Consider the following 13,763-nt stretch of genomic DNA (forward strand, 5'->3'; position numbering starts at 1 on the left):
GAAAATATTATTGCGCCTCCCATGGATATTTGTGCCAGAGCCGCATTTAAGGAGCCAAGGAGCCACATGCGGCTCTGGAGCCGTACTTTGCCGACCACTGAACAAGAGGAAAATGATAGCACTCAGTGTTAGTACCAACTTTAATAAGTACTATTTCCTACACTTTGTCACCTCTTGGAAGATATATTTGTAAATGACATTGGTATTGTTCATAAAAGTTTATATATACAATATATATATATATATGTATGTATATATACATATATATATATATATATATATATATATATATATATATATATATATATATATATATATATATATATATATATATATATATATATATATATATATATATATATATATATATATATATATATATATATATGTATATATATATGTATATATATATATATATATATATATATATATGTATATATATATGTATATATATATGTATATATATATATATATATATATATATATATATATATATATATATATATATATATATATATATATATATATATATATATATATATATGTATATATACATATATATATGTATATATGTTACCGATAAAGTATATAATGCAGTTATTTCAAAGAATAACTAGGTATTCTATAAATTAACTAATGAGAGACAATTAAAGTGTAAAATAAACAATTTATCTAAAATGAAATAACTAGATATTCTATAAATAAACAAATGATAGACAATTAAAATGAAAACGAAGCAATTTATTTAATTTATGCAGCGTGTAAATGGTATTTATGGAAACATACCATAAAATCATTTGTTACAACAAGGATTACTTAAATGACACTAAAACAAAACTAAAACATTTCTAAAACAATAAAAAAAAAATTTTGACACACAGGGTTTTGCACGAGCATTTTTTAAATCCCTGACCAGTACCTAAATTTTGAGCTGTAGCAACAGACCGGAGCGATATTTCTACATCCGGTACTTCTTCGATTTCAATTAATTTTTGTTCGCAGACACTGAACTGTGATCTGGAATATAATTGTTTTATGCAGCCGCTTCTTGTGCCCAATTGGAAAAATCCTTCTTCGATTATTTTTATGATGATACATAAAATAGATTAGCATCACCTTTTCCCTTGTCAACTTCAGGCACTGGGATACGAACAGGTAATCCCCACAGAGGCGTCAGAATGAGATTTATCCGACATTAATTTCATCTTTTTCGCTTGAATTTCTAAGCATTTTTTAGAGTTTTCTCTATCTCTTTGAACATTAAGTTGTAGATTATTATACACTTTAACGGGCTGCAGATCGTTATACTATGAAATAACTAGGTATTCTACGAGGGTTGCTATTTATATTTCTGGCCTAATAATGAAAAAACAAACTTGTAGGATCGAAATTGGTTTTATAGTTTTTCAAAATATTCTCCATGATGATCAATACACTTTAGCATGCGTTTGAACCAATTTTCAAAGCACTTTTTCCAGTCCGATTGAGGTAACTCCAAAACATGCGTTTTGAATGCATCAACCGCTTCTTCTTGGGTCGAAAATCGTTGTCCACGTAATTTATTTTTGATGTGTGGGAATAAGAAGAAGTCATTGGGTGCCAAATCAGGGCTGTACGGCGGATGACCCATCAGTTCGATCTTTCGCTCCGGTCAGAAATGCCTTTGTTTGAGTCGATGTGTGAGAACTCGCATTGTCATGATGAAGAATGATTCGCCTGTTCTTCTGATTTTTTCGAATTTCTCCAATTACTTCTGGCAAACAAATGGTCGTGTACCATTCAGAATTGAACGTCCTGCGTTGCTCTAACGCCACTGTTGCCACATGACCGTTAATGCCGAAGAAACAGGCAATCATTTGTTTCGATGTGCTTCTTCCTCGAACAACTTTTGTTGGTTTTGCCTCGTCTTGGAAGACCCATACAGTTGATTGCTGTTTTGTTTCCGGCTCATATGCATAGATCCATGATTCGTCACCTGTGTAGATGTTATACACAGCCTTTGATGTACCTTGAACGTATTTTTCCAACATTTCCTTGCACCAATCGACACGAGCCTTTTTTTGAGCGTTTGTCAGTTTATGCGGGATGCAACGCGAACAAATTTTTTTACGCTCAAATGTTCATGAAATATTTTATTGATGCTAGTCATACTAATCTCCAAACACGCCTCTATCTCTCGGTATGTCATATGACGATCTTGCTTTATCAGTTCACGCACAGCATCGATCTTTTTCGGCACAACAGCGGATTTTGGACGACCTGCACGGGATTCGTCCTGGATCGAACATCGACCACGATTAAATTCGTTATACCAATTTTTTACAGTGCTGTAGGATGGCGCTTTATCACTGAATAAAGAATTAAGTTCATCGAAGCACTCTTGTTTTGACAATCCACGTCGAAAGTTATGAAAAATAATGGCACGAAAAGGCTCACGATTCAATTCCATTTTTTGAAAGAGAAGAACTTTTCAATTTACTGTCAATAACACAAATGAAGCTATAATGGTAAATCGTCTGCTGAATTTTTGTTTAAAAATATCAAACTTTCGATTAAAATCATCTGCGGTCGCCTAGCAACACTTACTGTTGCCAAGGCCAGAAATATAAATAGCAACCCTCGTATAAAATAACGGATTTCATACTTTAACGGTGACATATATAGTATATATATATATATGTATAAAGAATAATTTTTATCTTAGGATAATTATTCTTTATTCAGAAATATCGCATTTATAGCAATAGATGTGTCTTAATAACGACTATTTGCTTTTACCATTCTTGTTTCTCTACAATTTAGTTTTCATTTTATTCATGTTTTTCATGTTAATTTGTGTTTATATATATATATATATATATATATATATATATATATATATATATATATATATATATATATATATATATATATATATATATATATGTGTGTGTAATTTCTTTTAATTAGGTGATAACATAAAAGTTTAACATATAAATTTAGAAGAAAAAATCATTTATAATTCAAATACCTTCATAAATCTCAATTTAATAACGAGTAGTAACTTACAGAAATTTTCAATAAAACATACAAAATTTTATAGGCTTCTGACTCTCCCTTAATTTTGTAAGCAATGAATATATTTGCCACCACACACATGTCATTTTTTCTAAGATGCGACTCCTTATGTTGACGGCATTTTCATTCGTTCCCATTCGGTTTCAACTTATGACATTTACTATTTTCAAGTAGGATATCGAAAATGCACGTGCCTTAAATACTTGCAACCCGAAATGGTTTAGCTTTATTTGTGTTACGTGCTTTGACTGTTATTTAGAAGAAAGTAAAAAAAAAATCTCCTGGTTTCAATTGAAGGCTCGTATCAAAGTAAATTGCGTTAATAATAAATTTCCAAAGAAATTCGTTTAAGTTAGACTTTGCACCTCAAACTGTTTTCTAGGATTTAAGTGTTTTGAAATAATTAATACAGCAAAAAAGAAAGAAAATTGCTAAAAAAGCGTTTTCTGAGAAAGTTTTCCATAAAACATATCGTAATTTCTATTGAGTGTTGTGTTTCACTGTGGATTTACATAAGACACTGTTCTCAATCGCTTTCCAAAGTAAAGCTTCACTGGCGACTTTGTCAATGAGCAGGGGGGGAGGACCTTTTTGTTGAACCTGAGAAAGGACAGAGGAAGTGCTGCATCGGACCTTGTTAAACTGTTCTGAAGAAAAATTTTCGAGCAGGTCATCTTGCTACCGAAACGCGGGAGCCATCTCCTCCTTAGAGGATCAAAACGGATTAACCTTAGGAATGTCTTCGGATTAACCTTAGGAATGTTTCTCTGACCATAACCAATAGCTCACTATGCAGTTTCAGCACAATGCAAATAAATATTATTGGAAATCGGAAACTACTATTATGAGCCATTATGGCCAACTATTATGGGCAATCGGGAAGATATCATCAATACTTACTTTGAAATTAAATTTTTATCAATTAAAATATCTATTATCTGCTGAATTAATGGCACGAAACGGTGGATACCTGAATCCTATAGATACTCTACTGAATGGAAATAAAATGTCAAACTCAAACTTTTAACTCAGTTGATGTATTTGACTGAAAAGTTTATGGTCCAAATTTAAAAGTACGATAGTGCTAGTTGAAGTTAGTTATCTCATAAAAATATAGGGATTTCCGATGCCATTTGAGAAACTATTATTTAGGACTTAATCATTTCTTTTTAGTCTTTTTTAGAGAATGTTGAAACTTGATATATGCGAAGTTTATGACACTGATTTTAGAGTTATGTCATATATATATATATATATATATATATATATATATATATATATATATATATATATATATATATATATATATATATATATATATATATATATATATATATATATATATATATATATATATATATATATATATATATATATATATATATATATATATATATATATATATATACCATTAATGCAAATTTGAAAATAATTAAATGACTGGACAAATTTCATACTTGAGTGGTAAAATTATGACAGTCGCAATAAAATGGTGTTATTCAACATTATAATATTATTTCACATGCATCGTTGAAAATATCTATAAAAGTAGAAAATCCAATAAGAAATGGGCTTATTTAAAAGTGCGATAATGTAAAAGTTCGCAAAATTATCTAATACATCGAAATATCAACAATTGATTTTTAAGATAAAATAATATTCAACAATTGCAGAAATGTATGGAAATGTTTTATTGAAAATATTGTTAGAATTTTTTTGTTGTTTATAACAAATAAGTACCGCTCCATTTTTTAATAATTTCCCACACATCTCCATTTTTTTTCTGCTTCCTCAATATAAATCAATTTTATTTGAAATGTTTTTCTAATTTTTATCTGAGTTTTTCTCGCACTTTCATTTGAGTTATTTATAATGAGCCTCTGTTTGCTATTAACAAGTCTGCTGATTATTTCATTCCAGATTCTGGATTCAAAACCACACAAGGTAAGACGCATATCTATCTTTTGTGTTCTTTTTTGAAGAAGATAAATATATTAATTTTAAATTCAAAATTTTTCTCAATTTTTATGCTCTTTTTGAAAAAAAGATTAAAATGGAATTTGATATATTTCTATTATTTTAAACTAGTCAATAAATTGGAATTTTTAGATATAAATTTGTTTAACCACAAAAATGATATAATACGAAATAGTGATTAGCCACAATTTTTTCAAAATATGGAATTTTTACAAACTGTTTCTTCGTATAACTTACAGACAAGTATTTTACAAATTTCCGGGATTTCCATTAGATAACAGTACAATGCAAGAATGCTTTAAATTGTGCATAGTAAGGGCCTTATTCCGTGGTCTACTTCTGGGCCTTCCCATATTATTTTATTGCTTTACTATCGCATTCAGTTTAAAACGATAGTTTTAACTGATAGTGATAGTTAAATAAAGTCCGAAAAACGACCAATTATTTCAGGTAATTATTAATATGGCAAAAATCACTGCTGGTTCTCATAAACTACTTATTCGCTAAAAAAAACAAAATGCAGTAACGTTTGATTTAAAGTTCAAACTATTAAGCTTAAATGACTTTAGAGGCCTTGATAATCAGGAAAGTCATATTCCGTTTCAAACAATAACAAAAAATTATAAAAATGTTTTATACATCTCTAACTTCATTTAATTTCTTCTTTTTATAAATATTAACAAGCCGGAAATCAGAAAATTAAGTAATTTTCGCTACAATAAATTGTTATATTTCTCACGCTATAATGATTCTTTTTGCTTACATTTTATATAATATATACAGTGGCGTATAAATGTTTTCTTCATCAATGTTTCAATCTATTTATTATAACATTTTTCAAATGTTATCTGTTTATAACAAATAAAAGCAAATAATTTGTATTTCTTTTATTATTGTAACCGAATTCAAGTATTATCACATTAGTTATTGTTATATGTATAACTGCATCGAAATATTAAAACTAAAATGAACTTCAACATCTTTGTGTACAATAGTCTCCGGCCAGATGATAGTTTTAATTTAATTGAAGCTGTTTTTAAAAAAAAAGTTAGAAAACTAATACAACAACTGAAAAATAATATAGTACTGTTAATGTACTTTATAGCCATACTATTAGAAGCAATCACGGTAATCGATATCAATCAGGTTCTCAATATACACAGCTAGAATTTGATCTTTTTCGGGCTTGCAAACTTTGAAATAATAGATTTTATTTAATATTAATGTCTTCTTACATGTCTTTTAGCTTTTTCTGCAAAATGATATATGGAATTAAATTTTCGGCATCTGTAAAACATAAATATTGTAACAGGTAAACCATTCCTTCACAAGCTTTGAGGTTTACTTCGGGTTGTTTAAACACTTGCCGAAATGTTCAGTTTGTGGCATCAATTGGTTTACATTCGCTAGAAGAGTGTTTTTTTAAAATATACCATTGCAGTATGTAATGCGATTAATAATATCATCAGTTTGTACTAATGTCCTGTGTCCTTGATCCGAAAGTCACCCTAATTTATAACATAGCTCTTATCACATTTATCAATATCATCAATATCTTATCTCAAATATATGAAGGAAGTTGTAAATTTTTATGCTACGCTGGAGCACTAGCTAATCAAATACAAAGTGCAATTCAGAAAAATTTTCTGTATTAAGGTGTCAAGTAAATACTCCAGTTTTGCATCGATATTTAATTATCTTAATATTTTGTTGTGGTTTGTATATACCCAATTTTCTTCTTCAAAACAGGCAATTAGAAATTCACCTGTCGAAAGCTACAAAAAACAGCTATTCAAGGAAATGCAACGAGTGTATGAAATCTTGCAGAATCACGCACCAACTCGCATTGAAACCACAACGTTATTATTGGAAATGGGAAATGCGGTAAATGAAGGGGAAACTGAAAGCCAAACCGAAGAAGCATTTAAAAAATATGAAGAATTTTTCCCTCCTAGTAACGATAAACCTTCTCTAATGCGTGAAACTGTTCCACAAATGAATAGTGAAGACACTGCGATATTGCTCCGCAGAACAAAGACACCTATAAATGTTAAGCATACTAAGCATTTTACTGTTGTCAGATTATCTGACCCAAAAATTTCGAATCCTTTCAAGAAACGTAAATGGCTACTAACATCCATGAAAAGAAATTTTTTTGAGCCAATTATTTCGCCAAGCATAAATCATGAGCATGAACGGTTTCAATGGATGGATCAAAAACAATCACATGATAGGAACACAGGTGTGAGGAGAAATGGTTTTGATGAGATAATAAGAAACGGAGTTGGTATTAACCAAAAAGAAAATGATCCAACGACACCAAATGAGGGTGTTAGACACCAAATGGGAATTGCCATCATTTTCAAAGTAAGGAATAACAAAACATTTGACAGCTCTGAATCAACGGATGGCGAAGAAAAACTAGAATTTGCAACAGATCAGCCTACTGATTCTACCGATTCAAATTTTTCAATTATAGGACCACGAGTTTTCACTAAAAATCAAAATTTTAATTTAGTATCTAATCAAAACAATTCATTTGGAGAATTCAATATGCCGAATTTTCAGACTACGGTGGAAGACTTCAGATATTTAGAAAGTCCCTACTCCATTGGGATATTGTGTGGTTTAGCTTTTCTGATCCTGTTGCTGTTCTGTGCAATTTGCGTAATTGGAGGTAAAAAAGGAAAGAAAGCGCCCACAGAAGAAAAAGGAAGTGATATTCTCATAAGTCCCGAAGAAATAAATAAAAACTTGCAAGATGTTGAAACGAAACAAAACAGTAAATCTTATTGTACAAACTTTAAAAGCTCTCTTGTGCATCAGGATGACGCCGTTGAAGAATTGAGAAATATTTTACGTGAAATGAAAATGCCGTCAGTTGAATCAGGCCACGGAAGTCAGTGCCTAAACAGGTTGCTAAACGCAAACGAATCTGATTACAGGAAATTTAATAACACACAATTCGGTCACGCCAGAAAAAAGTTTTACCAAAGCAGTCAAGGGAAAAAATTTCATTGGTCTGAAACGAAATCACATGAAAATGCCATTGTAGAAGTGATAAAAAGGAATCGCACTGACAACGTAACATTCGACAGAAACGAAAGTATTCCAAGAGTAGTAAAGTCTATAGAGACAACGCCTGAATAACAAATTGCTATGATATCTCTTAATAGAGTTAAAGAAATAAAGTGTCCAATTAATGTTTATATTCACATAGAAATTTGTAGTTTATGCAATAATAGTCTTAGAATGTTTGGGAGAGTCATCATTTTCTTTTAAACAGCTCGCCAACCACTTCATTAAAATAAATTGAAAATATATTATGAATTTGGCTCACTTCTAATTGATTTGTGTAAACGAAGGATACAGGCGAGGATGTTATCACTCAAATTCGATTGGTATACAATTAAAATAATTCTCTTTTTTCTTTCTTTTGAGGGTAGGGAGTAGTTCTTTAATATTTTAAGAATTCATTTTTATGGTTTAATATATTGTTGAAAGAAATATAAGTTTCTTTTTAAGTTATACTTTACAAAATGCATTAGATGCCACGACTCATTTAAAATAATGGAAATTTTGAGAGATATTTACTACAGCACTTATTTAATTTCAAGTAATTGGAACTAAATCTTACGCAATGTTCTTTTTTGTCATCTTTTTTAAGAAAAATTAATTTCAATGTTCAAGCTTAATAGTCACAAAAAATGGCTTGAACAAATGTTACATTCAATGATTGAAATTGATGATTGCAAATGCACAAATGCAATGATTTTGAAATAAGCGCTGTTTGTGTAGCTTATGTATAACATTTCAGAATTAAAGTTTTAGTTTTTTTACATAAATAAGCATATAACTTCGAAATTCTAACATGTAAAATTTGTTCTCAACCTTATCCATAAACAAGTTTATAAAACTTTAAAATTATTTAAAAAAGGAAAAAATGTTGTAACGTAAATAATTTATCAAATTTGAGAACAAAACTTTAATTAATTAATGTATAAGTGGTTCTTTATTTGTTTAAATACTTTTTTGAAGCTAAACTTGCACTGTTGGGTAATTTGTATATACATTACTAACAAAGAAATAGATAGACTTCTAAGGCAAAAAAATAAATAAATAAAATTAAATAAACCCATTGTCTCCTAAAGAAAAAAGAAAAAAAAACGTAGCTTTATTAATTTTTCATATTAAAAATGTATTATTCCTATTAAAAGAATACTCATCTGTAGTCATAGTTAACGAAACAAATCGGAAATCATCATGGCGAAATCTTCAGAGGAAGGCATTGGCTCACATTGGGCTGTCTGGCCCACTATGATGATGATGATGATGGTTACAGCATTAAACTAAGTATGTAAAGATACATTTTGCTTGGGTTTTTTGAAAATTACCTTACAGATTCTAAACATAATTTTATAGTGATACTTTTGAAAATATAATGAAACGAAGCATTTTTTTTTTCAGCTTGCTTTTTTAAGTCGAATGATATTTTTTTTTAATGCTTAGTAAACAAAAATTATCAAGAATTCAAGAATTAAAAATTAAACCTTAAGTTAAGATAACTCATGGACAGTACTCACTAAAAAAACAATTCACAGCAAAAAATTCTATTTCATATGACTAGTGGAACTACTAGTAGATTGAGCCCTTCGTTTTTTGCAAAATCATAAATATTAGATACTTTTTCTGGGAGTTAAACTAAATTTTATATTCAGAAGTTCTTTCAATTCTAGAAAATTTCTAAATGTCACGTAAAATGTAAGTACAAAATCTTTACATTAAAAAAGAGTAAAAATTGAACGTGATGTTCATAAACTATCAATTGACCTTTAAAATCTGTGGTATAAAAGAAAATAAATCGTTTAAACATAGCTTATATAGAATATAATGTAGATTCAAAATGTAACTCTTTTACCCACTCTATGATACATAAAAAAATAGCTGCTTTACATTATTCATATTTAAATGTATATTCTGTAACTTTTTCATAAGCAATATATATTATCAAAACTTTTTCATAATTTAAACAAAAAATTCTTGGTCAAGAAGAACCATGAAATAGTTTTTCGCACTGAGTCTGTAGTTTTAAAATTTTGGTATAATATATTGCTTTGTTTTTCCAAAGAACTCTTGCTATTGTCCATGTAACTGCTCTTGTTATTGTTCAAGAAGACTTTATTTTTCGTTTATGGTATATCTTGAAATGAAAGGGCACTTTACATTTTCTCTCAGATTTTAAAACCAGCTTTTCATTTCCATCATTACTAAATATCTATTTAAATACTTAAATTTAAGAAATAATTGAGTGTGTTCATTGCTTTGACAAGTGCAAAAAAAAAAATAATTTCAAAAATCAATTCCTCTTGGAGAAAAAACCCCGTTTATGTATGATGTAATACCGCGCATTTTAAACTGGGCATACAAGAAACTGCTCCTGGTAAATTCCGCATTGTCTAAAGCACGCTCCGACTCTTTTTATTTTGTTTGATTCACTGGAAATACAATTTTGTTTAAGTTACTAATGTCTATAGCCTGACATACATTTGTTGACAAGGGAGCTATTTGTACTGGTGTAGTTCTTCATTGCCTAATAACGCACGGATGGATAAACTTGATCTAGATGTTACTCAATCACATGACCGTTGGACCGGGAGTTCGAGTTTCAGCGTTGATACCACAATACTTTTTCCAACACATGAAATTTTATATTGTCTCGCACTCCCCAAATTGTGACTTAGAACTACAAGAATATGGTACTCTCATTTACACCTAGATGGCAGCACAATAAAGCTGCTTAACACTAAAAAGTCTAATATTCTCCATCTGCTACGATGGGTGAAACAATTAGATAAATTAATTAAACCGCATTCTTTCGATAAAACATAAGTTTTTTTTAGTTTTGAAATCATGCTAGCTGTAAATGGTAAGAAAAAAACATATGGTTGTGTATTCATGATTTTTTAACTATACTAATTGTAAAGAAAAACCGTAACTGTAAAAAACATTCTTCACCGTAAATTTTACATTTAAATGGATGGACATACTGATGCCGGTTACATTACCTTGATTTCAGACGGAAAATTCTAGCGGTGTGTATTCCATATTCTTTATAATACAATTAGTTTGGTAATTAAAAATACACACTGCATATAAAGAATAATGAATTAGAACAAGGCTTAACAAAACCAAAGGGAATTGAAATTAAATATTATAAAATTATGTAATGCAACTGGCAAATTTATGTATGTCATTTTATAGGAACATATTTAACTTTATTATACAACTAAAAACATGGACAATATTAATGACAATTGTCATTAATTAATTAATTTAATTCTGTGGAACTTTTAGCATAATGCGAGATAAAAATGAATCTTTCACTTTCTTGATTGTAAATAAAAAATGTCAATCATCTGACTTAACGTGTTTGAATAAAATTAACGTGTTTGACGAAAATAACTCATGATTGGAATTAAGGCATTTGAGTTCGGTTAAGTTTTATCCTTACTTGGGGATTTAGATTTAACTACAAATTTTAAAATGCTTTTGAACGCTCAATTCGGTATTAACTTAAAATAAGGCATAATTTTTCGAGTTTTGTAACACCAAATTCGGATAAGAATTACACCGCAGTTTTTATTTATACTGTACACTTTTGCACCATATTTTATTTTGAAGCGTTTAACATGTCCAGTGAGAGTTCATTTATGTAAATTAGATAATTAATATTCGTAAATTCATTTTAAAAATGTGCTTTATCCAATATTTTCTAATAAGAAGTCAAATGTATTTGTTCGCTTTGGAGTTCATAATACTGGTACAGTACTTTAAAGATGTTTTTAATGTGCAAACATGTGTTTATTTATCATCTAAAAGAATAAAAATTTTGAAACCTCTAAATACTTCTATATTAAATTTATACACTTTTTTTAATCGGGATATCAAAGGAATATCAAAATTTAAAGATGTTAAAAAATATGCAAGAAAAAACACTGAGATGCCAGGAAAATAAACCCCTCGTAATTTCTTATACTTTCTACCTAAGCCTTCGATGTAACATTTTACTAATAGGCTGTATGTCACTTGCAATGAGTGAAGATAAATTTTAGCTCATTATTTTTAAGTGCTATCACAGAAAGTTAGAAGTTTTTTAAAGAATATTTTGCCTTAGGTAATACAGTTCATAAACCGAAATTTTTTAATCTCGTTTAACAGGTTTTGTTGTTGACCCGTTCTCAAATTTCAAAAAAATATTTTTTGTGATGAAAACAAAAATTATTTCCTCCTAAGTAGCTTATATTTTTTAAAAAATATCAATCTTGATTAATTAACAAAATCTACTCAAATAACGTTTCAAGAATGTCATTGAAAATACAAGTAATGCGAACTAAAAAATAGAGATGAGTTAATGTTTAAGAGTGGCTAATTAATTTTTTTATATTTTTTAATTTGCTATATTACCTTTAAACAAACAATTTTTAGACTGTAATGAAGTGTTGAAAAGTTAGTCAATGAGTTAAATAGGGAAAAGTAAAACTAAACTAAGGACTTTTCTAACATTCTAGCTTTTTGAAATGTTTAACATTTATTTGTACAGAACTTTAAGTAACAAAACTTTATAAAAAAGTTGATGTTATAGAAAGTTTTGTAATGTGTATTATCTTAAAAAAGCCGTGAACTGTGATAAAACATCTTTTAACATTGTAACAATTTACTTTTAACAGACATGTTTACACTGTCAGAAATAAAACTCTCACTTTTTACTATTTAGCAATCTTTTTGCTGTATTTTGTTAATTTCGAGAATCATTTCGTCAAGAAATCACAGACAAAAGGCGAACACAAAAGGCAAACTCTCAAATACATGACGAAAATGATTCCTCAACTCGGAATCTCATTGCTGTGCATTGTGAGTGATTGTTAACTGAAATGATAAAATTGGAGTTAAGACTAACGAACCTGCGTGGTGGTCCAAAGGTTGGCCCCGCACCAGGAATATTCTGAGGTTGAATCCCGATTCGGACATGTGTGCTATTTGCTTCTCTGCTCTACTTGTCTTTCTCGTGTTGTTTGGGCAGCAATGATGCATCTATATGTTTCCCTTTGCAAAGTGATTACTAGATAAGTTACATATGTTAGGCGCTAACGAGGTCTCTTTTTTTACTTTTGACGAAATTCGTTTCTTCGAAGAAATGACGATAGGGGATAGAGCATTCGCCTTTCTATGAGGTGAACCGGGTTCGAAACCCAGTGATGGTTGGCCGATACGCATCCCGCATCTGGCTTGTGCAGACCACAGTATTGACTTAAAATATCCTCAGTGGTTGACGGATCATGGGTTCGAGTCCCCGGGCAGGCAGGCTAACCGAAAGATGTTTCCGTGGTTTTTCTCTCCATGTAACGCAAACGCAGGTTAGTTCCCTCAAGCAGTCCGTCACGAAAGTGAATTTTTCCCATTATTAGATCTATAAGTTCCCTTGTTTTCTGGATTGGGTTCAGAATTATAAGACTATGTAGTTGTAAACCGTAAAAATTGGGTAGGCTATTCGATGAAGGTTATAAAGTAAGGTGCTTATTTCATCACTTTGACAAAATTTTTGCTTAGAGCATATACCAGATACCATCAAAACGAGAAACGTGAAGAAAGTGTCGATACAAGCATCTATTTTTTACAGTGTATAAATTTAATTCTAACTTTTCATAAAAATTTTTACATAATCAACCTTA

The sequence above is a fragment of the Parasteatoda tepidariorum genome, chromosome 5 (genome assembly GCF_982258835.1).
Source record: "Parasteatoda tepidariorum strain Cologne lab strain chromosome 5, Ptep-v5.0, whole genome shotgun sequence".
Taxonomy (NCBI): Eukaryota; Metazoa; Arthropoda; class Arachnida; order Araneae; family Theridiidae; genus Parasteatoda; species Parasteatoda tepidariorum.